The 26,830-nt window shown below is 38.2% G+C and overlaps 2 protein-coding genes across 3 annotated transcripts in view; both read right to left on the bottom strand.

Moving 5' to 3' along the window:
• LOC127956046 (zinc finger protein 93-like) overlaps positions 1-10,638 on the bottom strand; it is a 235,215-nt gene extending 224,577 nt beyond the window's left edge. Inside the window, exon 1 of the mRNA XM_052553800.1 lies at positions 10,596-10,638. The gene's annotated coding sequence lies outside the window, so the exon portion shown is untranslated. The remainder of the gene's footprint in view (positions 1-10,595) is intronic.
• Positions 1-26,830, bottom strand: part of LOC127955956 (zinc finger protein 501) — a 315,828-nt gene that overhangs the window by 287,501 nt on the left and 1,497 nt on the right. The window lies entirely within an intron of this gene.

Below are 26,830 nucleotides of genomic sequence, written 5' to 3'. Positions count from 1 at the left end.
TGGGTGAGCCGGAACCAGCGAAAAAGGAGTCTGGTGCCTTGTCGTGGCTGTGACATTTCCTCTGGCCGTCTGCTGCATCGGTGCCCCCAACGTCCAGGAACTAATCCCCAACGTCCAGGAACTATGTGGTTTTGACCCTAATTCACTGTGAGTGTGTGGAGTGCAGTGGGTGAGTCCTTTTCTTTGCTGTGTGTACACTTGAAGTCTGCAGTGTCGTGCTGTGTCATGTCGTCAGTAATCACCCTCTAGGCTGGGAGAGAAAACCCTGTGGAGAAGAACGTGCACCGGTGTTGTGAGATGACCGTCTTTTATATACATGCCCGCTCGTGGCTTTTGGACCCCTACTCCGCCGAGTGGTGACGTGTCAACAATAGCAAGTAAGGAACAGTGTGCATATTGTGGGGGACGACGACTGAGAGGAGTGTTGGCTGCTATATGAACATCCAGCTGTGTAGCCCTTGTGTATGAATACCTGTTTGTGGAGCGCTTTCAGAGGTTCGCCCCTGTCTAGATCTCTGGTCCGTTGTCTGGAAGAGAGGAGAGGGAAGCGTTCGAGTCATTCCTGAGGTACATACCCGGTGGCACAAACCTACCTGAAGTCACCCAGCGTGGTGGCCCCAGCTGAGGCCGTGGAAGGCCAAACTTGCAGCAACTTCAATCTGTACTTTTATCCACTCTTGGTCTAATTCGAGAGGTGGTGTGTCTTTCTCCACATATTCACTGAAGCTAAGCACATTTGTGAAGGAACTCTGTCTGTCTGCTTACCAGTCCTACAGGTCTGAGCTTGAGGCTCTGAGTCGTCGTGGGAGAGTTTCCGTGGTTGGAGGCAACCGTGTTGAGTGTTGGTCTGGGAAGTCTGCCCCGTTGAAGAAGACTACAGTTGTCGTGACATATACACCTTCTCTAGACTCCCGAGCTGAAAAGCCTGACGTCCACCTCGTCGAGGGTCTTTGAGTTGTATCCATTCAGTATTGTCATTGTATACCCACCTGCATGCCCAGAGCAAAGCTCCAGTTGCCCCTGTATACCCCTCTGAACGCCTAAAGCTAAGAGCCAGCGTATTGCCCTTGTATACATACAGTATTGTTCAAAATAATAGCAGTACAATGTGACTAACCAGAATAATCAAGGTTTTTAGTATATTTTTTATTGCTACGTGGCAAACAAGTTACCAGTAGGTTCAGTAGATTGTCAGAAAACAAACAAGACCCAGCATTCATGATATGCACGCTCTTAAGGCTGTGCAATTGGGCAATTAGTTGAAAGGGGTGTGTTCAAAAAAATAGCAGTGTCTACCTTTGACTGTACAAACTCAAAACTTTTTTGTACAAACATTTTTTTTTTCTGGGATTTAGCAATCCTGTGAATCACTAAACTAATATTTAGTTGTATGACCACAGTTTTTTAAAACTGCTTGACATCTGTGTGGCATGGAGTCAACCAACTTGTGGCACCTCTCAGCTGTTATTCCACTCCATGATTCTTTAACAACATTCCACAATTCATTCACATTTCTTGGTTTTGCTTCAGAAACAGCATTTTTGATATCACCCCACAAGTTCTCAATTGGATTAAGGTCTGGAGATTGGGCTGGCCACTCCATAACATTAATTTTGTTGGTTTGGAACCAAGACTTTGCCCGTTTACTAGTGTGTTTTGGGTCATTGTCTTGTTGAAACAACCATTTCAAGGGCATGTCCTCTTCAGCATAGGGCAACATGACCTCTTCAAGTATTTTAACATATGCAAACTGATCCATGATCCCTGGTATGCGATAAATAGGCCCAACACCATAGTAGGAGAAACATGCCCATATCATGATGCTTGCACCTCCATGCTTCACTGTCTTCACTGTGTACTGTGGCTTGAATTCAGAGTTTGGGGGTCGTCTCACAAACTGCCTGTGGCCCTTGGACCCAAAAACCAATTTTACTCTCATCAGTCCACATAATGTTCCTCCATTTCTCTTTAGGCCAGTTGATGTGTTCTTTGGCAAATTGTAACCTCTTCTGCACATGCCTTTTTTTAACAGAGGGACTTTGCGGGGGATTCTTGAAAATAGATTAGCTTCACACAGACGTCTTCTAACTGTCACAGTACTTACAGGTAACTCCAGACTGTCTTTGATCATCCTGGAGGTGATCATTGGCTGAGCCTTTGCCATTCTGGTTATTCTTCTATCCATTTTGATGGTTGTCTTCCATTTTCTTCCACGTCTCTCTGGTTTTGCTCTCCATTTTAAGGCATTGGAGATCATTTTAGCTGAACAGCCTATCATTTTTTGCACCTCTTTATAGGTTTTCCCCTCTCTAATCAACTTTTTAATCAAAGTACGCTGTTCTTCTGAACAATGTCTTGAACGACCCATTTTCCTCAGCTTTCAAATGCTTGTTCAACAAGTGTTGGCTTCATCCTTAAATAAGGGCCACCTGATTCACACCTGTTTCTTCACAAAATTGATGACCTCAGTGATTGAATGCCACACTGCTATTTTTTTGAACACACCCCTTTCAACTAATTCAACTAATTGCCCAATTGCACAGCCTTAAGAGCGTGCATATCATGAATGCTGGGTCTCATTTGTTTTCTGAGGATCTACTGAACCTACTGGTAACTTGTTTGCCACGTAGCAATAAAAAAATATACGAAAAACCTTGATTATTCTGGTTAGTCACATTGTACTGCTATTATTTTGAACAATACTGTACTTGTATGCCTAAAGTCAAGCTCCAGTTGCCCCTGTATACCCCTCTGTACGTCTAAAGCTAAGAGCCAGCATATTGTCCTTGTATACTCATCTGTACACCCAAAGCTAAGAGCCAGTGTATTGTCCTTGTATACTTACTTGTATGCCCAGAGTCAAGCTCTAGTTGCCCTTGTATACTCACCTGTACGTCCAAAGTAAAGACCCAGTTGTCCTTCTGCATACTTACCTGTACGCCCCGAGTGAAATACCAGTGCATCGTCCTTGCATACTCACCTGCAAACTCCATCCGTAGGGTTTACCTGGACGAAGTTAAGGATTGTGTATCTTTCTTGCATACTTACCTATACACTGAAGGCCAAGACCCCAATATATTCACCTGCATACTTACCTGTGGACCTTTTAGGCATTTCCAACCGCGGACCCAGAATCTCGTGGCGAACGGCGTCAGGTACGCACCCCACCCAATTAATCAGAATTACTTACCTTCTTTGCTCTGCGTGCAGGGACTGGAAGGGCCCCACCGACGGCTCTCCTGCAGGAGAAACACAAAGGCACTACTGAGAAAAACCCTGTTGAGTCACGTGAAGGAAAGGACACCAATTCACCTACAGGCTTACCTGAGAGTCCCCGTGACAGAGTCAGAAGCGACTCGGACCTATACTCTCTGGCCTCAAGAGTGGATTTTAGATTCCCTTTTCCCTTCCCCTCACACCTTTTAAATAATTTAAATAAAGTTGTTTTAATTATACCCACTCTCTCTCGTGCGTCTGGTCATTGGGGTGTTCTTGGGACCTCCTCGAGGTGGAAACTAGGGAGGGGGGAGACTCATGACATCTGTGGTCTGCTCCGACCTGTGACACATGTGTGTGTGTTTTTATTATTATTATTGAACGTAACCGACAGTGCGCACTAGGCAAGCATACTATTAAAATGCGCAAAAAGTTTTTTACTCGTCTGGACATTGCTAAGAGTAACTTTTAAAATTCAGCACATTAGCGCAAATATATGCTATGATATTAAAACGTTGATTCGGTTATCCTATAATTGGTCTATTCTGTGCTACACTCATAGGCTATTTGTATAGCGCAGTAGCGCTATAGCAGATGCGGCTTTAACATAACACAGACTGGTGCGCAAATAACAGCCTGTAACTGCTATCTACCAAGCAAACAGCATTTCACTTGCACATTTAAGTAATAAACAGTAAATTAGAATAAACGCATAAAAATAGATGTACATAATAAACACATAGACACATAAAAACTTACGTGTGGTAGCCTAGCTGGTCAGATAAATCTCCGTTGACAGCTTGGTTTGATATTTTTTATAATTTTTTGGTGCTTTACTTGGCATTTTTGGCGCTGTCGTAAAACGGAGCTCAAACGGACCTTATAGCATCATAAAATGTTGCTGTATAGTTTTTAAACACTGATAATATTGCTCAGCTTAATGACAATGCATTTATCTCATGCTCTAGATAGAAAAAAAAATGCAGACAGGTAACCATGTTGTTTTGAAAATGTTTATTCCACAGAGTTCTTCACACAGTTTGAGAAAAGCATTTCGGATGTGGTCCACATCAGGTAGTCTCTGACAGTCAAAACAGTGTTGGCTCAAATCTGTTTGCAGATATGGGCCTGAGCAGTTTTTAGCCCTTTTTTAAATGCAGTCGGCTCAGATATGTATCACAGATTCGGGCCACACCAGTGTAGCCTATGTGAAAACAGTATCGGCTCAGATTCATATTGCAGATCTGGACCAAGTCAGTGTCAGACACAGCTGATGTCTTTCGGTTACCCATGGGAAAAGTGATCTGGGCCAGATCTGTAAAATGATAAAAATACTGAACTGATGGCAGTTAGAATGTTTAAGCTGAAACCTCTATCTGGCATGGATCTGGTTCACAATCAGAAAACATCTCTAAGATAGAAACGGAGGCAAGGGGCTTAAAACGGATCCGGGCCAAATGTAATTGCTATCTGGGTAGGTTGAGCATAGAGGGTATAATTGTATACTTTTGTTGGGTGCCAGTACATATTTGAATAGCAGGAAATTAAATAGCGGATAAGTTAGCAAAGGAAGCGTTAAGGAAAGACTTGATAGATATTTAGATACCTTTAGGAAGAAATTAAGTTAGATCAATAATTAATAGAGAAATAACAAAAATATGGCACCACAGATGGAAAAGTGGCAGTACAGGTAGGTGGTATTATAATATGGTTAAGTCAGTAGGGAAAACAATAATTGTGCTATGGAAGACATAGAAAAGAAGTAATGATTTCTAGACTAAGCATGGGGCATACAGGATTAAACTCATCACTGGCATTAATGGGAAAACATGGAAATGGTATGTGTGATGAATGTGGTGTGGTTGAAACAGTAGAACATGTGTTTTTTAAGTGTAGTAAATATGAAGAACAGCGTAGTGATCTTTTAAAAAATATAAAGAACAGGTCAGTGAGTATAATGGATTTATTGGGAAAGGGGTTGAGTGATAGACAGAGGTTTAAGGATGTGATAACATTTTTAGAGCTTACAGGACTAGATCACCGGATCTAGAGCCTGAGGAGAAGGAGCAAGTAGCTCTGATCATCCTGGAGGTTGAGGAGATCAGTGTGGAAGCTGGATGAGCTGAACACGCAGCGTCAGCTGAAGCTTGGTATCTGATCTGCTGGGATGTACAAGAAAGATATTTCCCCTACTCTCACCGCTTCTCTCTCTCCAGTCCAGCGTGTGGCGCTAAAACACATTTGTGTGTTTCTCAAACACCATTAAGCCTCGGAGGAAGAAGATTTGTTTCACGCGCTCTCTGTTGTTTTAATGTGGCGCTGGTTTAATACAAACTGTTAGAAATATAATTTCTGTAAACAGGATAAATACAGTTTTGGAATCAGGTCAGTAAACACCTTTAATAATCTCATCATCATAGTCGTGTCTACGTTTTGAAGCAAAGATAAATACATCGGGAAGAGTATCAGCTAAAGATGGTGTTTATTAAAGAGGAGACTGAGGAGAACACGAGTGAAATAAAAGAAGATGAACCAGAAACCTGGAGAATAAAACACGAGGAACGAGGAGGTTGGTCTTTGTTAATATTTAATGACTGTTTGTGGTAAGGTTACATTAGTCTAAAGGGTTTGGGGGACCTGGAGAAGTTTTAACATCCCCTGGACATTTGTGCTTTTTAAGTATCTTAAAAACACATTAATGACTGACATTTACTTAATCTCTAATCAGCAGAAACTGGACTACAATATTTGCAATGCCTCCGGGCAGTTCGTACAAAACCTAGCGTAATGAATGGGGGAACCCTGAAATCTCAAAAACTGCTCGCTTAACTCACATTTAAATGACACGTGTTAAATCAGCAACAAAAAAATCATTTTTTTTTTTTTTTTATTATACATTTGCATTAAATATTCAGTATTAGTTCCAGTAACTGTAAATGAATTTCCGTTATCTATTTTTTTACAATTTTTTTTACATATTCAATATCAGTCAGATTAACCAATAAACTGATGATAACGTATTCTACGATTTAAAAAAAAAAATCATCTAGATGGTAAGGCCTTTGCCTAAACCTAAGTTGGTAAGGCCAACACCTAAATTGCTTAATCTGTCATCTGACATTGTGGACCAGAGACAGGTTTAATGCCAGCTCTACTACACTGGAGGGGTTCTGCATGCCACTTTGTATTTTTATTTCTAAATTTCTTATGAACGTATGTAGTTTATACCTCAAGTCCTCAATATTTGATTCATACATCCTAGCAAATGAAAACAGGGATTTTTCTTTGAGAAACACATCACTTGAAGAGTTTAGAGTTTGGATGCCAGTCATTATTTCACAGTTTTTGCTAGAAAACCTTCTGTTAAGCTCATTGAGCATCTGATCTAGAACAGGGTAGAAAGGGTTGTATGAAAACTATCTTTTTTTCTCATTCCGAATCTGACTCCTGTACTGGGTTCACAGTCTGCATTAAATTGAGAGCTTAGCTTTTTTGCAGAGGGCTGTACAGCAGTATCACATTGCTCAGCTGTGTTCAATACTTCACTCCATAGGTCACCGCACAGTCGATTCGACTTCTCATTCAGAGTCTTTTTCAGCTCAACAAAGCTTATCTAACAGAAGGCTACATCCGACAAAGGCTGCACACATCTAAATTCACGAAAATAAACAGAAAGAAAATGAGTTTGAATTTTAGGATCTAGCCTTCCATTTCAGAAGCAAAATTCACCAAAGCCATAATTACAACAGTTGTGTGAGAAAAGATTATTTTCAATTTTATATTAAAAAAAATTATTTGGAGGTTATTTTGCGGTACAACATGCTTGTCCACAATTTTGAGCGCTGTATGACAGGATAAATCATGATGTCATTGAGGGTCTTGATCATTACCATCTAAAATACTATTTTATAAAACATTTCTATCAGCCAATGATAATTATAATAAACACGGGCAAAGCTGACAAAATAAAAAAAAAATTCATATAAATTTTTTTTGTTACAAACAAAGCTTCATATTATATGAAGGATACCTTATCCTGCAGTCATCGTGGAGAGATTCGCTTCCTTCGATCTAAAAAAAAACAAGAATTGGAAAATAATAGAAAACAATAGTGAGGAATTGATTCTTGGAATCGATTCCCATCAAATCCAGGAATTGGAATCGATTCCAAAAATTGTGGTATCGAACAGCCCTATGCAAACACTAATTCAGCATGTGCAGCGCAGAAAACTTAAAGTAACACAGCATTGTTTGCATGAATATGAACATGCATTGACACAAAAATGTTGTAATTACACCATAAATACATATAATTATAGTCTACTGTGTTTAATCCATAGACTGTGTATAATCACAACCAACAAAGAGGGTTTTTTTCGGCGCGTCATCAATCCAGAAGTCGGCCATTTTGGAGGCACTGAACATAATCAATGCCACTGAATGGACTTGCAAATTTGGCTGATTATTGCTGCTGAAAAATTTATATTCTGAATGGGACTCGGGACTCGAGTTTTGGTCTGTACTAATCGGTCGCATAGGTTAAAAACATTTCGAGTTCTGTGAAAAGTTAAAGAGAAGAGAGCAAAAAAGTGATTTAAAGAAGGCGTTTGTGGTTGAGAGGTACAGTTAAAGTACATGTGTAAAAGAAGCGCAGACTATGGCTTAAATGTTGACGTAGTTAACTACATTCACACTGTTAGTCCAAATACGATTATCTTTGTATCCGATTGGAATCTGATCTAAAATAATGATGTCCACATTGTATATCGCATCTAATTAAAAAGTAACTGTAGTCCGATTATGATTATTTAAAAATGTAACTTACTCTAATTACAAGTACTTAAATTTTGGAATCTGATTACATAATCCAGATAACATGTAAGATATATTAATGCTGTCAATTAAAAAAATTAACTAATCAATCACTTTTTTCCCCTGAAATTAATTGTGATTAATCCCATTTAACATGAAAGATTTAAATGTACTTTTATATTGGAATAATTTCACATTCAATCTTCTAATTAATGTACAAACAACATAAAGAGAAGAGTATACTATCAGTACTTTTTTAAAGGCATTTATTATGACTGAAGGCCAGTCTCACTGATAACAATTAATATTGATTTCACTACTATTCCCCTAAAACTGTCCCCCTATATTTAACCATTGACTATAGCCATTCAACATTGCATTAAGAGCTATCAACATGTTTTCTCTCAACTGCTTACTTTCATTTTACACAAACCATCGGAGTCTATTTGTAAACCTTCTGTGTTTTGACAGTATAAGCGCAACAGATAACTTAGTTCAGAGATCAGGCGCTGTTTGACAGGCTTTTTGGTGTGTACGCTTCGGGTTTATGTGACGTTCAGAAAAGGCATACATCAGACCAGCGCATGAATGAAACATTTAACCAGCAAGACTTTAAAGCACATGCAAATAATGTACTTTTGTGTCTGCAAATAAGTGCAGACACCCGTGAGAGTAACTCTAAAGAGTTAACACTGATGTGAATGCATGTGAGGTTGTACAAAAACAGAGACACCAGAATGCAGCTGACAGAATGTACACTATAGCATGATACTACAATATTTCTTCAAAAGCAGAGTGTAAACGCATTATTATTGTAAACAAAAAATCAAAAATCACCATATCACACACCCCTACTTCATTGTTTCACAAAATATTTTAATTGGCTTTACACACAAAAATGCAAAGGTGTCATTTTCAGATTGATCCACTCTGGGACCTGTTAAGAAAAATTAGCAGTTTCATGCTCCCAAAACGCAGAATCCCTCTAGAGGACACACCAATAGGATACAAAATTTGTACATGTACATCTAAATGCATCTCTGTTTGTACGGGGCCTTACGGTGATAGTTTTTTGTATGTATGTGTAGAGCAGATGAATGACTGAAGTGCTTCCCACATTCAGTGCAGTGATAAGGTTTCTCTCCAGTGTGGATCCTCTCATGTGTTTTCAGGTTTGACGACTGACTGAAACTATTGTCACAGTATGCACACTTATAAGGTTTCTCTCCAGTGTGGGTCATCTCATCCATTTTCAGGTGTACTGACTGACTGAATCTCTTGTCACAGTGTGAACACTCAAGGTTTTTCCCCAGTGTGGATCCTCTCATGTGTTTTCAGATGTGTTGAATGATTGAATCTCTTGTCACAGTGTGAACACTCATAAGGTTTTTCTCCAGTGTGGATCCTCTCATGTGTTTTCAGATGTGTTGAATGATTGAATCTCTTGTCACAGTGTGAACACTCATAAGGTTTTTCTCCAGTGTGGATCCTCTCATGCTGTTTTAAACCACCCACTGAAGTAAGCGTTTTCACACTCAGAGCACTTGTGCTTTTTCACAGTATGCGTTTTCTGATGTATTTTCAAAATTGAAAAATGTGAAAAACTCTTTCCACCCGAATTGCATGAATCTATTCAAAAATGTTGTATTACATTGATCACATGAGCACGGTTTGTCTCCAGTGTGGATGTTCATGTGATCCTTAAGTTGTGATGAGTGAGGCTTCTCTCCAGTGTGGATCCTCTCATGTGTTTTCAGGTCTGTTGACCTATTGAATATCTTGTCACAATGTGAACACTCATAAGGTTTTTCTCCAGTGTGGATCCTCTCATGTTTTTTTAGATGTGATGACTGTTTGAATCTCTTGTCACAATGTGAACACTTGTAAGGTTTCTCTCCAGTGTGGATCCTCTCATGTGTTTTCAGGTCTGTTGACCTATTGAATCTCTTGTCACAGTGTGAACACTTATAAGGTTTCTCTTCAGTGTGGGACATCTCATGTGTTTTTAGGTCTCCTGAATCACTGAATCTCTTTTTGCAGTGTGGACAATTATAAGATTTCTCTCTAGTGTGGATCCTCTCATGCTGTTTTAAACCACTCGCTGTAATGAAAGTTTTTTCACACTGAGAGCACATGTACTCTCTCACACCAGTATGTATTTTCTGATGTTCTTTCAAATATGGAAGACGTGAAAAACTCCTTCCACACGAATAACATGAATATGGCTTCTCCTTTGTATGAACTGTCTGGTGTTTCTTCAGGTCTGAAGCCCTAAAAAATGTTTTATTACACAGATCACAAGTGTACGGTTTCTCTCCAGTATGAGATCTCATATGCTCTTTAAGGTTTCCTTTCCGTACAAAATTCTTCCCACATTGATTACATGTGAACGGTTTCTCTCCAGTGTGGATTCTCATGTGAAAATCAAGATGACATTTGTATGTGAAACTCTTTCCACACAGAGTGCAGGTGAAAGGTTTCTTGGCTCTTCTTTTCTTTAGATGTTTCTGTTTGGTTTGAGAGCAACTCAAAGGTTTTTCTCCAGTTTTGACATGATTTTTCTCAACTTCACTCCATTTTTTGTTCTCCTCACTTTCTTCAATAAACTCTGAAATAAAAGCAAAAACAGTTCACTTGTCAGTAATTTAAAAAAAGTTTGTTCTTTCTGATACAATTTTATAAAACTAAACCTTCCTGCAAATATAAAAATATTTTTAAAACATTACATACACAAGCCCCGTGTTTCTACAAGGAGAACTATTTAATATTTTTCATCAACTACAACATTATGTAACATACTTTTTGTTGAAAAAAATTGTCCCCTATTTGCTGCTAGAAATTTTAATTTTAAAGATTGTTTCTATTACAACAAACGATCTAAAACTACTTGAAACGTTATAACTGTCAATAGAAGTAATCTTCTGGGGTCAGATGAGACATTAAACCAAGGTCCTGACTCTCTGTGGTCATTAAAAACCCCAAATTTCCCCATTGGCCTCTGACCATCATGGCCTCCTAATCATCCCCATACATTGATTGACTTCACTCTTTCTCCTCTCCACCAATAAGCTGGTGTGTATTTGGCTGTTCAATATGGCTGCCATCGCATCATCCAGGTGGACGCTGAACACTGGTGGTGGACGAGGAGATTCCCCCTTTCATGTAAAGAGCTTTGAGTACCCAGAAAAGCACTATATACATGTAATGGTAACACTTTCTATGAAGCCCGTATTTATAATACATTATAAGGGTATTCTTAAGCCATTATAATGAATGCATAATGCATTATTAAAAAAAAAAACGTATGTTGTATCATCTCATGAATATTCATGAGAACCGTTTTAAAAGTCCCATGACATGGATTATTTTCTTTGTTTAAATGCTTTTTTTTATGTTTCCTGATGTGTACTTACATTGTTAGTATAATTTTTACATTTAAAATTTTGTTCGAAGGGGCGTGTCTGCTGTGAGACTCAAAGTAAACGGCAACAGTTGTGATTGGCTGAAATCTTTGCATTCAAAATCATCTGTAACCCTTTCTCAAATACGTTTACTATGTTTTTTTTTTTTTTTACTATTACAGCTGTCAGATTACAGATTAACAAATCATGAAAGTGTTGATTATATAATTATTATAATACTCTTTTCCAATCACATGAAAGGCTGCAGTGATGAGTATTGAGTAGACAGAGTCTGATAATCGCGCAAATGCAGTGATCTTGTCATTGCAATGCGTTTTTTCTCACAAAATGCTTTCGCCACAATTAACAACAAACACATGAATACACGACATGAATACAGTAAGTCTAAGCTCTCATTTTCTCAAAGGCAGAGCAGGGCTTTTTTTTTTTTTTTTTTTACACCTATCGAAATTTCTAGCCACTGGGGGACCATATACAGGATAGGAAACTCATATTAATTGAAAAAAAAATAATAATAATAATAAAGTGACATTTTATGCCATATATTATATTTACTTATTTGTGGGTATAGCTTTTAAGAGTATGATGATTTATAAGACGATGAAAACCTTGCATCCATGGATTATGCAGGTGCTGGTCATATAATTAGAATATCATCAAAAAGTTGATTTCACTAATTCCATTCAAAATGTGAAACTTGTATATTATATTCATTCATTCCACACAGGCTGATATATTTCAAATGTTTATTTATTTTTTGATGATTATAACTGACAACTAAGGAAAATCCCAAATTCAGTATCTCAGAAAATTTGAATATTACTTAAGACCAATACAAAGAAAGGATTTTTAGAAATCTTGGCCAACTGAAAAGTATGAGCATGTACAGCACTCAATACTTAGTTGGGGCTCCTTTTGCCCGAATACCCCATTACCCCAATATCTCCTTTTGCCTGAATCTTCCCCTTCAGAATACCCCATAGATTTTCTATGGGGTTAGGGTAAGGTGAGTTTGCAGGCCAATTAAGAACAGGGATACCATGGTCCTTAAACCAGGTACTGGTAGCTTTGGCACTGTGTGCAGGTGCCAAGTCCTGTTGGAAAATGAAATCTGCATCTCCATAAAGTTGATCAGCAGCAGGAAGCATAAGTGCTCTAAAACTGGCACAAGGCAGGGTTGACCTTGGAGCTCAGAAAACACAGTGGACCAAAACCAGCAGATGACATGGCACCCCAAACCATCACTGACTGTGGAAACTTTACACTGGACCTCAAGCAACGTGGATTGTGTGACTCTCCTCTCTTCCTCCTGACTCTGGGACCTGATTTCCAAAGGAATTGCTAAATTTACTTTAATCAGAGAACATAACTTCGGACCACTCTTCAGCAGTGCAGTCCTTTTTTAAGCAAGATGCCTCTGATGCTGTCTGTTGTTCAAGAGTGGCTTGACACAAGGAATGCGAAGCTGAAACCCATGTCTTGCATGCATCTGTGTGTAGTGGTTCTTGAAGCATTGACTCCAACTGCAGTCCACTCTTTGTGAATCTCCCCCACATTTTTGAATGGGTTTTGTTTCACAATCTTCTCTAAAGAGCGGTTATCCCTATTGCTTGTACACGTTTTTCCTACCACATATTTTCCTTCTCTTTGTCTCTCTATTAATGTACTTGGACACAGATCTCTGTGAACAGCCAGCCTCTTTTGCAATGACCTTTTGTGTCTTGCCCTCCTTGTGCAAGGTGTCAATGATGGTCTTTTGGACAACTGTCAAGTCAGCAGTTTTCCCTATGATTGTGTAGCCTACAGAACTAGACTGAGAGACCATTTAAAGGCCTTTGCAGGTGTTTTGAGTTAATTAGCTGATTAGAGTGTGGCACCAGGTGTCTTCAGTATTGGACCTTTTCACAATATTCTAATTTTCTGAGATACTGAATTTGGGATTATCCTTAGTTGTCAGTTATAATCATCAAAATTAAAAGAAATAAACATTTGAAATATATCAGACTGTGTGTAATTAATTAATATAACATACAAGTTTCACTTTTTGAATGGAATTATTTAAAATCTACTTTTTGATTATATTCTAATTATGACCAGCACCTGTATTTCTCATAGTTATAATGTATAAGTCCCAAATCTTGCCGTTTTTCTGATGCTACTTAAAGCAGTCAAAAACCACTAATAAGTAGTAATTACTTGTATTTTTTCCCCCTTTCTAACAGCCATAAGATCAGATATCAGATACCAGATTAATGTGTGATATGACACTTTGCTTTGAACTATTTTATTTTTAATATCAGTTTTATTATTTTAATGGTCCCTTTAGACAGCTGATAAGTAACTCTGCAACTACATATCAACTTGCGTTCAGTCAAGTATTAGTATGTCTGCTAAATATATGATATCTTTACTTTGATGGTCAACCAACAGATAAACTATAAGGGTCTTTGCAAGTATGTTAGCTTATTCTGTATTATTAGATTCAGCCATTCTTGAGCACACCGATACTCTAATGATAGAGTTAGATGGCATGTAGTTGCAAAATTGCTTATAGTCAACTGATTAAGGGGACCATCAAAAGAAAATGTAACCAAATAAAAAAAAAAAAAATCAGTTGGGGTATTAAAGGGTTAGGTTCACCCAAAAATCTAAATTATGTCATTAATAAGTCACCATCATGTTCTTTAAATGGTTAGCGTCTCCAATAAGCATTAATCCACAAATGACTTAAGCTGTTAACTTTTTTAATGTGGCTGACACTCCCTCTGAGTTAAAACAAACCAATATCCCAGAGTAATTCATTTACTCAAACAGTGCACTGACTGAACTGCTGTGAAGAGAGAATTGAAGATGAATACTGAGCCGAGCCAGATAACAAACAACAGACTGACTCGTTCTCGATAAACGGAGATCTCACGGGTTTGGAACAACATGAGGGTAAGTTATTAATGATTGACGTTATGATTATTTATGAGTTTATATAAAATATTATACGTTTTTTTATGCATTATGCATTCATTATAATGCCTTAAGAATACCATTATAATGTTTCATAAATACAGGCTCCATAGAAAGTGTTACCAATGTGACTATTATTATTATTATTATTATTATTATTATTATGTAAAAGCCCACATCACCTCAAAAAAAGGGTTAATCTCAGATACAGTTAGTTTAACAGATTAACAGAAAACTGTTTTTATGATATTTCAATATACATTATCTAGGGCTGTGCGAAAAATCAAAGGTGAATTTAATGCTCATCTAGTCAATAAAGGCACTCCTAGTCTATTTCTAGCAAGTGCGTTCAGATCAGAATTGCCAGGTTCTGCACAGTTGCTTCTCAAAACTAGTCCAATCGCGTTTCCAGAGGTTTCCCCGATAAAAATTGAGTCCCAGGGTTAAAATACTCGTTTTTTTGGCAGAATTGCATTGGTAAGATTTGCATTTTCGGGGCTAAATATCACATTATTGGGATTGTGGTCGCTTCGACCAGTGGACATGAAAAAAAGAACTGCACACTTGGCAACACTGATTGGACTTTACTACACAGAGCCGTAGTTCAATGACAATCTACACAAAATCGTAGTCGATTCATTGCCGATTTTAAAAGCGATTTTAAGTAGAATGTCAATGAACTACGGCTCTGTGTAGCAAAGTCCGACCAGTGTTGACAAATCTGCGGTTATTTTTCATGTCCTCGGGTTGAAGCAGTTATTTTTCATGTCCTCGGGTTGAAGCGACCCCATTCCCAATAATTTGGTATTTAGCCCCTAAAATGTGAATTTTACCAATGCAATTCTGCCAAAAAAACGAGTATTTTAACCCTGGGACTAAATTTTTATCGGGGAAACCTCTGGAAACGCGATTGGGCTAGTTTTGGACTAGTTTGGACTGTAAACCGTGCATTTTAACCCCGGGACGCAATTTGTATCGGGGAACCCCCTGGAAACCCGACTGGGTTCTTTGAAGGTAACAGTCTTCAGAAAAGGTTTGATGTCATTTTCACTTTATCTCGTAAAGTAGTGTTCATGAGCTCAGCACTGCTTTGTGTACAGCCGTTACTGGGGAGCCAACTGTTTTAGCGCTCCAGATGTGTGTCCTGCTGGAAAAGAATGAACCCATGTCCAGAAACATGTTTTTGTTAGGGCGGCTTAATAATAACAAAATCATAATCATATTGGGGGGGGGGGTGGTGTTTGAACCAGCACTTTTTCACTGTAAGAATTAGGGGTGTGCACGGATAGTCGAACATTCAAATATTCGTTCTGCTCTAATTATTCGATAAATAAAAATGATATTCGAATTTTGCAAAAAAAAAAATCAAAATAAAACCCAATTTGGTCACTTTCTGTGATTCTCTACGACATATTTGAAGATGTATGCAAGCAAAAAATAATGAATGAATGAATAAAGAATGGCAATCCATATACAGCTATGATCAGCTGTTCCTTCATCTTGGCTGAGCTTTCAACGTTTTTAAGGGAAAGGATGAAGCTGAATGTTTAGTTCTTGTCACATGACCTGCGGTGCGCTTGCGGCATTCTGAAAAGTTGAGATGTTTTTAACTCGATGTGGTGAGGACGCACCTGGAAAAAGCGGGCACGTTGCACCGCGTGCGCATTTTGACCGCGTCTCTTCCATTATGAGCGTGCATACCGCGCGCTTACATTGGAAATAACGAACTTGAGCGTGCAAAAGACACGATATGTGAATGGACCCTAAGAACTGCGGTCTTCTACAGTACTTCAAATATGCAGTGGAGAATCACAGAAAGTGACCAAATTCAAGAACATTGTTGCGGCATCTCAAGCAACGAATAAACACCGCTAACTTGGATAATGCAGTGTAAACTCCTCTTCTCGCGTCTGCCCTAGACACTCGGCACAAACATCTCAGGTTTCTCGATAAAAACATGAGAGAAAAAAAAACTTTTTTGAACATTATCAGAACATTTTCCTTGATGGGAGTGGTGCGTCACCAACGATGAAGAGGATGTAATGCCCACTAGTCGGAAAAGGCTGAGCCAGTTCTACAGCGATGATTACAGAGAGTCCAGCCGAGACGAGTGGGAACAGTTCTTGCTGGAGCCATGTATTCCACCAGATAAGGATCCCATTCAGTGGTCAAACGAAAACACGAAGCACTTCACAAAACATATTCGCTTAGCACACCGTTATTGTGTCTCATTCTCATTCTGTATCCTGACATTACCACTTTAGTTTCAGTCTATAAGAATAATCAGCAGGGGTTCTCCGATTGATCGGCTACCGATTACAATTGGCAAATAATCGCTTGGGACTGTTTGATCGGCAGTCTCTAATTAGGCAGATCTCAAAAATCTCTAGTTGATGATGCACCTGCTGTGAGAGATTTGGACAGACATGCAGCGCACCGTCTCAGTCTCTGTCCGGCGTGGGTGAATAATTAAAATGTTGAAGGTGAGGTACAATTCAGATTTCTTCATTAAATAAAGTAATTTGAAAACCTTATTTGAGGTGTAATTTCACGAATCACTGCACGTACTCTCCCTTTTAAAATGCGCAAACGGCTTCAAATCAAATAACGTCTACACTAGGGCTGAAATGATTCAACGGGTTACTCGATTAAATTGATTACAAACATTTTTTAGAGGCAAAAACTCTGCCTCGAAGCCTTATAAATTTCCTATGAGGCGCACTATACGCGCAGGGATCTGATTCACACGTACAGTTGTTCAATGTTCAGGAAGCACACCGTATCGCGTCATATATTTTTAATTTATCTGGCACGATGGCAGAGAGTAAAAATGTCCATAAACGGCAGAGAATGTCTAAACTTTGGGATCATTACATTCTTAAAAAAAGAAGAGAACAAGGTGCAATGTGTCTACTGCAAAGTAAACCTGGCATTCCACAGCAGTTTGACTCCAATGATTCAGCATCTGAACCGAAAACATCCACTCCATGCTGTTTCACCAAGCGTCGATGAAAAAAGGTAACGTGGCCTAAGCCTATACATTGATGTACGCTGATTTTAATCCCACACTGTATTTGTAGCGATGTCATGATACGGTTTGACTAGATATGATGTTTAGCTTTGTTGTTTTTAAGTAGTAAAGGTATTCACATTCAAGTTCAATTGAAAGAGTATAGCCTTTAAAAAAACCCTTCACACACACACACACACAAGCATGCACCCTTGTCTCTCTCACGTGCTAGTCAGACCAATCACGGCAATTCATCACATATGCTTAAACTTATGTAGCCACGCAACAATAATTTCAGCATGCATTCACTGCACAGCGTTTTATTGAAAATCAATGCATTTCTGCCGTACCAAACTGCAATGAAGCAACTGGTCAACTTCACTTCAGTGCCAGGCACGAGTCAAACGAGCAGGCTAACTACTGTGCTCGAAGCACATGCTCTTCCATTGCACACACAAAGATGATGGTACAAGACGTAGCCTGTATTTTTTTATATCAAATTGAGATACTACGAGCATGCAAGTCAGTTAACGCATGAAGTTACCAAAAAGGCGATTAAAGCTTCTTTAAACCTGTGCATGCATGAAATGTTATACATGAATATGGGTCACATTTACGACATTAAAGAGTAACTAAAATCTAGACCAACTTTTTTTAGTTAATGATCTGTAAGAATGGGGCTTTATTAGTGCTGTTCATTGATTCAAGTAACTTTTTTGGCATTGGAGTGTAAAGTGTTTTAATTCTACAATATATGGTGTAAAAACATCTGAGTGCTGCCCTCTTCCGGATGAACGGTGGCTACTGCAATTTTTCCTATTGGATGGTTGCGGTGGCAAGTGATGTAAGCAGTTTCCAGCTCATAAAACCATCTTGTTCCATCAAAATCACTGTAGTGAGTCAGGAATTGGAATTGCGAGTACTGAAAACAATCAGGATAGAGTATTTTAGAATCTTTCTAGCATAGCATTTATACACTTATTTAGATTATTTCGTGTAGCCTATGTAGTTAATTAGCATAGTTGTTAATGTAATGTTAGTATTGTTAAAAGCATAGTTAGTTAACATAGTATTGCAGCAGCTAGGATAGCTTCAAGTTAGCGTAGATTTATTTACAGTGGTCAGGATGGTACGTAGGTGTAGTGCAGGGCCTCTATATGGCTCTGGTGTAGTGTTGCTGGTTGCAACAGCACTGCTGGACTGCCAGTGGTTGCATGTAATTGGCCTAGAAGGCCATGAGTTCCTGCCTAAAGATGGGGTGTGCAAACTGCATTTTACGCGGGATTGCTTCTCCAACGCAATGGAAGTGGAAATGGGCTTCTCCACACAGCTCGCGCTGAAAAGTGATGCAGTTCCTTACTCGGAGACTGGCCCGGATGCCTGATGGATGTGGGAGTCAAGATCACAGTTTGAACCAGCGGCTCGAAATGATATGGCTCAGGTAGGGATATGTCGGTATAAAATTTTCAAGTTGCGGTTAATTGATAATTCTTTTATCACGGTGTACGGTATTATCACCGTATTGAAATTTTGTTTTAAAAAAGTGGTCATAATACAGTATAAGAGGTTAAATAACTTTTTCTTATAACAAAAATAACTAAACATTTTTAAAAAATAAAGCAATACAGAAAAACATATAAAAGTTAAATGTTTTACACATTTAAGTGCAAAAGAACTATAAAAACCAATACGTATCACTTCACAATAAGACCTCATTAGTTAACCTTAGGTAATGCATTAACATTCAAGACAAAGCAAGTTTATTTATATAGCACATTTCGTACACAATGGTAATTCAAAAATAAATGTAAAAAAAGTCATGAAGAAAAATTATCACAAAAATAAAACAAGCAATTTAAGAACTTGAAAATGAAAATTATTTAAAAATTGACTTGAATGATTCAATTTTGAATGATTTTAAAGACAGTTTAAAAATAGAAAATGATTTAACATAATATACAGTGCAATACACTGTATATTGCAATATACCTTAGATTAATGAATGTTCAGAATGATTTTTTCATTGGCAGTTTATGATAACTAATGAAGCCATAATATAAAGTGTGAATGAACAATAAAAGAACAAAACACTTTCAAACAATATCTAGGGCATGTGTAGACCAGATTAAAAAAAAAAAAAAAAAGAATGTTTGAAGATAAATAGCCTATTAAGTCTAAATATTTCAGTAGTTTACTGTGTTTACAGGGTAAGGGCTGAATTTAGCACCATCTGCTGTCAGAGAGTGAATGTGCTTTTTCATTCAGCGCGTCTCTCACGTGTTCCTCCATGTGCTTCTCATGCGCTCGTTTACATAAGAGCGCATGAGCTCTTTCGAGCAGCATACAGCGATGTTGTGAATTTTAAGCAGCTGATGGGAATACTATTCTTAAAATGCATTCCAAATTCTGAATAATTTGAAATGTATATTTATTCACGGTATTTAGAAGTGCCCACGATAACAATATCATGCATATTAATCACCGCAATATATCTAGGCTCAGGCCACAGACACCTTGACATCCTCCACTTCAGGTGAAGGTGGGGAGGAAAAGTCCTCTACTTCAAATGAACGCTCTGTTGCAAAGCTACTTGGGTCACTACAGTCACTCTCCATTTTAATGACTCTGACAGCAGCTGTCAATCAATTCCTCACTGCGGGTCTCAGGTTCACACCCAACCCGCTCAGCCCCACCCCCGGCTCGTCCCTCTATCTCCGCTGTGATCTGCCCAGTTTTCAGCATTTTTCAAATATTGCCAGTGGGTGGAGTCAGGTTCTGACCAGGGGTTTAGTTACCCTTTATATGTCTTTCTCATCTAACACACCTGATTCAGTCCGTCAGTTCATTAGTAGAGACTGAAATGGGTCAGAAAATGTAAAGAGAGTTGAGAGAAAACACGATGTGTGTCAGATCTGTGTCATGCTCCACAGTGACTTTTAAAGAAATAGCAGCCAAAACAACCTAATAACCAGCTGCTGTGATGCCTGTTAATAAAGAAGAAAAAAAAGAGGTAATCATAACTTCTATAGCTTTAAGAATCCATCTGTATTTAGTTTAGAATTTAGTGTTTGATAACTTTATTCAATTCCTGTATATTTATCCTGAAGGGCACAGGTTTATGACATTTATTATAATGGGTTTATGTGAAGATTGTTTTAAGTTCACTTAAAGGGGGGGTGAAATGCTATGCATACTCAGTTTTTTACACTGTTAAAGAGTTGGATTCCCATGCTAAACATGGACAAAGTTTCAAAAATTAAGTTGTACGTTTGAAGGAGTATTTTTGTTCCCAAAATACTCCTTCCGGTTTGTCACAAGTTTCGGAAAGTTTTTTTCGAGTATGGCTCTGTGTGACGTTAGATGGAGCGGAATTTCCTTATATGGGTCCTGACGCACTTCTGCTGGAAGAGCGCGCGCTCCTGTATAGCGAGGCTGAGCAGCACAGACATTTCACTGATCAGAGCGATTCACTGATCAGAGCGAGAGCGTCGCGAAAAGTCACAAAAGAAGTGTGTTTTTGGTTTCCAGGGCAAGACAACCCTGCACAGATTACCAAAAAAAAAAAAACAGCATTAAGGGACCAGTGGATGGAGTTTATTTTTTACAGAGAATCAACGGAGTTGTGCAAGTGTTTTTGTTTGTTCCCTGCATTTCGAAGATGCTTGTTCACAAGGCCCAGTTTGACGACGGATTTGCGTATCGTTTATTTCTTAAGGATGATGCAATCCCAAGGAAAAAGGGTCACGATTGTGTGTTGGAACCGCAGGCAGTGAGTAAAACTGCTTCAAATATCTCTGCCTCCTTGTTAGTGCGTCCCCCTCCCATGCCAGAGACCCGGGTTCGAGCCCTGCTCGGCGCGAGTCGTTGCTGCTGCTGCTTTCGTTCAGTTTCAGCCTCTGGATCTGATTCTGGATCATAAATAAACGGCTGAATCTGACTGTAAGCCATGGTTTGTTTTGGATGATGGGTTTTCCCTCACGGTAATGTCACAGCTTCCACATGCTCTCAACGCAAAAGCCTATTCGCGCTGGTGATTTTTTAGCTCCGCCCACACATCACGCCTCCAGCCGGAATATAATAAAACTGCCGGAATATAATAAAAATATAATAAAACTAAAGACTTTTTGGATTTATGAAGGATGCAGTACTACTCTATATGTACTCAAGATTAACAGGATATTGAGTGAAAACGAGCATTTCACCCCCCCTTTAAATTTGAAAGAATAAATTAAGTCTAATACATGTTAAAATTGATAGCAATTAATGCAATGTGGAATGGCTATAATCAATGGTTAAATTTAGGGGAAACATTTTAGGGAAATAGTAGTGAAATTAATATTAATTGTTATCACTGGCCTTCAGTCATAATAAATGCCTTAAAACAAGTATTGAAAGTATACTCTCTTTATGTTGTTTGTACATTAATTTGAAGATTGAATGTGAAATTGTTCCAGTATAAAATTATATTTAAAAACTAATGTTAAGTGGGATTAATCGCAATTAATTTCAGGGAAAAAAGTGATTGATTAGTTAATTTTTTTAATTGAATGACAGCATTTATAAATCTTATGTAATCAGATTCCAAAATTTAATTACTTGCAATTAGGGTAAGTTACATTTTAAAATACTCAATCATCGTCAAATTTTGTGAAAATCTGAATAATGGTCTAGGAGTCTGAAAAAGTAGACTTTCAACATTAATCAAAATGGCGGACAGAAAGTATGGCCAATTTTGGCATAATTGGAATCAATGTTCTCGGCATGACCCAAAGAATATAGGGAGACCATTTTCATTTCAATAGTCTAATCTATTCAAAAGTTATTAGCATTTTTTAGACATTTCATTATAACTCATTATTACTCGTACCTTCAGGGCATGGAGCCGAATATTTTTGTAATTATTTTCATAAACAATACGATAATGCGTTCAATAAATACAGCATTTTAAATATGATTCAAAATGGCCGATGCCTAAAATGGCTGACACGGGCAATCATGGATATCATTCGTCTCAACATGACTGAATCTAAAGAGACCAGTTGTGTGATTTTTGGCCGAACTATTCAGAAGTTATTAGCAAAAATATGCATTTTTAATATCTCCTGACCACTAGGTGGCGCTGCGTCGAAACACTTCAGGTAGTCTCAGGTCATGGTTATTATAACACACTCCAAGTTTGGTCTCAATATGCCAAACCGTTGCTGAGATATAGCCTCACATGAATTTGAGTGATTTTCGTCAAATTTGTTCACATGTCATTCAAGAACGGTTGGACAAATTAATTTGAATTCCATAACTTTTTGCTAGCTCTGTCTAAAGATGATTTGATCCAATTTTCGTTAAAATCAGACTAACCTTCTAGGACAGGGGTGCCCAACCCTGCTCCTGCCGATCGACTGTCCTGCAAAGTTTAGCTCCAATCCTAATCAAACACAACTAAAGCAACTAATTAAGGTCTTCAGGCTCACTTAAAAATTACAGGCAGGTGTGTTTAATTAGGGTTGGAGCCAAACTTTGCAGGACAGTCGATCGCCAGGGTTGGGCACCCCTGGTCTAGGACGAGTTTAAAAAAGTAGGTTTTGAAAAGTTGAAAATAGTGAAAAAACTAATTCTTGCGACTAATTCTTGAATTTTGGGGTTAATTCGACTTGGTATGAGCCAAGGATTCAGAAGAAAAAATTATTTTCATTTTCTAGCTTATAGTTCAAAAGTTAGTGACATAAAAATATTGAAACTTTGGACAAGTGGTGGCGCTAGAGAGTTGAAGTTAGAGACTTAAAATTTGCTATAGTTAATGATGGGACTGTCCTTTATCAATGTGGCAAATTATACAACTTTCCCACAAGCGGTTCTATGGGCTGCCATAGACTTGCGGCGGAAGAAAAAAAATTACGCTAATGGATACAATAGGTGCCTTGCACCTTCAGTGTTTGGCCCCTAATAATAAAAAAGGTTTCCTGAGCAGCAAATCAGCATATCAGAATGATTTGAGAAGATCATGTGACTCTGAAGACTGGAGGAATGATGCTGAAAACAAAGTTTTGACCACAGAAATAAATTACATTTTAAAATGCATTCAAGTAGAAAGCAGTTATTTTAAATTGTAAAATATTTCTCAATAATACTACTTTTACTGTATTTTGGATAAAATAAATGTAGGCTTTGGTGAGAAGAAAAAAAAAATCTTACAGTTCCAAAACTTTTGGACTGGTAGTGTATATTAAAATGTTTAATAATTCATTCAGATTAATTAGGCACTTTTAAATCGACTGCTGCAATAATATTTTGTCACACATTATTTTTATTTAGTTCAGAATCATGATCTCTATATCCAGAATCGTGCAGCCCTAATATGTATAGTCCAGTTTTGTGGACATTTTACACAAAGATCAGTCTTTAGTCAGGTGGCAATTGCATTTGACCTGGATTTACCTAAATAATTTCAGGTTTAAGAAGGGTTTCAACATTGCATCAACTACTGATGAATACATTCATTTTTATTTGAATGACAGTTTTTTTTTTTTTACAACATATTAATTATAACTAATTCAATATATCCAGACTGCTTTGTTTTGAACTCTCTTTTCACAACAGACACGGAAGAGAAGACAATGCTGAATAATGTCGTCGTTTTTGCTATTTTTGGACCAAAATGTATTTTCAATGCTTCAAAAAATTCCAATGGACCCTCTGATGTCACATGGACTACTTTGATGATGTTTTTCTTACCTTTCTGGACATGGACAGTATACCGTACACACAGCTTCAATGGAGGGACTGAGAGCTCTCGGACTAAATCTAAAATATCTTAAACTCTGTTCCGAAGATAAAAGAGGGTCTTACATGTTTGGAACAGCATAAGGGTGAGTTATTAATGACATCATTTTCATTTTTGGGTGAACTAACCCTTTAAGAGCCACAAACCTGTATATTAAACTATTTTATTTTAGGTACACTTGGGTAGCCTACATTAAAACAGAACCCGGCTCTAATTTTCAAATGCATACAATTATGTTAAAGAAATACAAGTTTAATGCAGGATGAAAAATGCTTTGTTCTTGTCCACAACGACTATCGTCGGCGTCTTGCTTACGACATCTAAAATGCTTCCATACCTCTGACTTTTTATCTGAAGGTGGCATCATCGTCGACAAAGCACCTGAAACCCTTTAAGCCATCGGTTCTCAACCTTTTTTCCCACCGGGCCGCATTATGGTCCAATTAGCTACAAGTCTCGCGGGCCGCGCGCACATTACGTCACCAATACAAACCAACCTGATTTATAATATTATAGACTAAATATTATGATCTCTAATCAATTAGATTCATTGAAATAAATAAATAATTCTACTACACATGATTCTCTTGGGAGCTGAACAATTTTGTGAAATTCGGCTCGATGTAGTAACAGCACAATGAAGTTGCGATTAGGGATGTCACGATTTCGAAATCGATCGAAATTAAGTCACAGTCTCGAACTTCGAATTAAAAAATGGAATCGTCGATGCTGCCACGCCCCCATGTTGTATGACGGCAAATCAATGACAAAAATAACCGAGCATACAACTGATGCTGGCGCGCGCACTATATGGCTTCCTCGAGAGGAAAACTGAATCGGATGCGAAGAAACAGGAGCCCGCGAGCTCATTTCAAACTCTTGCGCGCGCGTGACATGTACTCTGCGCGCAATACAAGCCCGCGCGCGCATGCTCATTCCCCACATCCTCGCGCTCGATCATCTCACCTCTGCTCGCGCGAACAATTTTAATTTGTCAGTCGTGGGGCGGGGCTTGCTGTTTTAGTTGTTATCTCAAATGTCATTGGTTATTCCCCTTTTCCTAAAGTCAGTATTCGACGCCTGTTAGAAAATGATTAATAATTCACTTGACTTGACCCATGACTTCATCAGTGGACCAGATACATGTGAGTAATCATTTCTTTTTCTTGTTTAATTTATTTTTGTCTTTAATGTAATATAATGCATTGTTTATGGAGTAGATCTTTTGTAGATACTTGATTAACTGGAATTCTTCTGATTGCTAGTGATTGCAGTCTTGTAATAAGAGATACACATATTTCACAGACTGTAATGATGCACACACACACACACACACACATATACATACATATATATAAATCTAAATCTAAATGAATGACAGTGAAGTGTTTAACAAGTGTTTTATCTTTAATCTTTTAAATAGATATCTTTTAAATTTGACAATGTAGTGTGGTACATTGCAAACAAAGGTCAGATATTATATTGCATAAAAGTCTAGTTTGAAAAATGACAATCTGTGCTTTAAAAAGAATAAATGTAAAAATCGAGAATCGAATCGAACCGAACCGTGAGCTTAGAATCGAAAATGCAATCGAATTGAGGATTTGGAGAATCGTGACACCCCTAGTTGCGATTGTAAAGCCTGTGTTATACTTTCCGCATGAGCAATCCGGACGCAGACACGGCCAGCACGGATGAGGACTTCTTCAATTTATACTTCAGAAAGCGCATGCTTGTCCACTCTGTAACAAACATGTGAACAAGCAATTGCCCAGAATCATTGCACATCGCTGTCTTTATATTCTTTATTGACGAATTGCACAGGTTCAATTGGCAATGGACTTTTTCACACTGCCTGAACACGTGCAATTGTGCTTTTGAACACTACGGACCACGCGCACCTGTCCGCGTTATCGTCTGCTCAGAGCCTCTCCACACACACTCTCCGATGACGATTTTTACGCCACGCCTATCTAGTGGTCCATAGCGGACTCGCGGAAAGTATAAGAGGCTTTAAGATGCGGCTGTAAGATGCATGACGAAGCGTATGATCTCAAAATTTTGAAGCAGCAAACTATACGCAGGTTACGCGAAATTGACACTCTATTCGCGTTTGGTGTGAACACAGCATAACAGGTTAAAACTTCCATACCATATAGAACTTCATGTGCAAAAAAAACGTAGTTGTTTAGTTCGATAATAATCTTACATTTTATAAGCAGATAAGTGTGGTGGTCAAGTCTTTTTTTTTTATCATCTTCGTCTTCTGACGAGAGTGAAACCATTTTGTCTTTAAAATAAATTTGAAATGGATATGCATGTTTTTGTAACATCATGATTGGATTACTGCAACTCATTGTATATCTGAGCTTCAGTCATGCGTTTCGCATCAAAAGTTGGTTCAGAATGAAGCGGCTCGGCCTCTTTACGGGAAGCGCAAATAGGAGTCTATTACAGCAGTTTTGATTACATTTCATTGGCTGCCAGTCAAATACAGAATTGATGTTAAAATCTTACTGTTTGTCTATAAATGTCTTCATAATAAAGCTCCACAGTACAAATCCGATTTGTTACATCCATATACTCAGGCAAGAGCACTCAGATCTGCTGATTCTGGTTTATTGCAAGTTCCCA

This window comes from Carassius gibelio, chromosome B4 (assembly GCF_023724105.1).
Source record: "Carassius gibelio isolate Cgi1373 ecotype wild population from Czech Republic chromosome B4, carGib1.2-hapl.c, whole genome shotgun sequence".
In the NCBI taxonomy this organism is placed as follows: domain Eukaryota; kingdom Metazoa; phylum Chordata; class Actinopteri; order Cypriniformes; family Cyprinidae; genus Carassius; species Carassius gibelio.
This window is presented reverse-complemented; position numbering and strand designations above follow the sequence as displayed.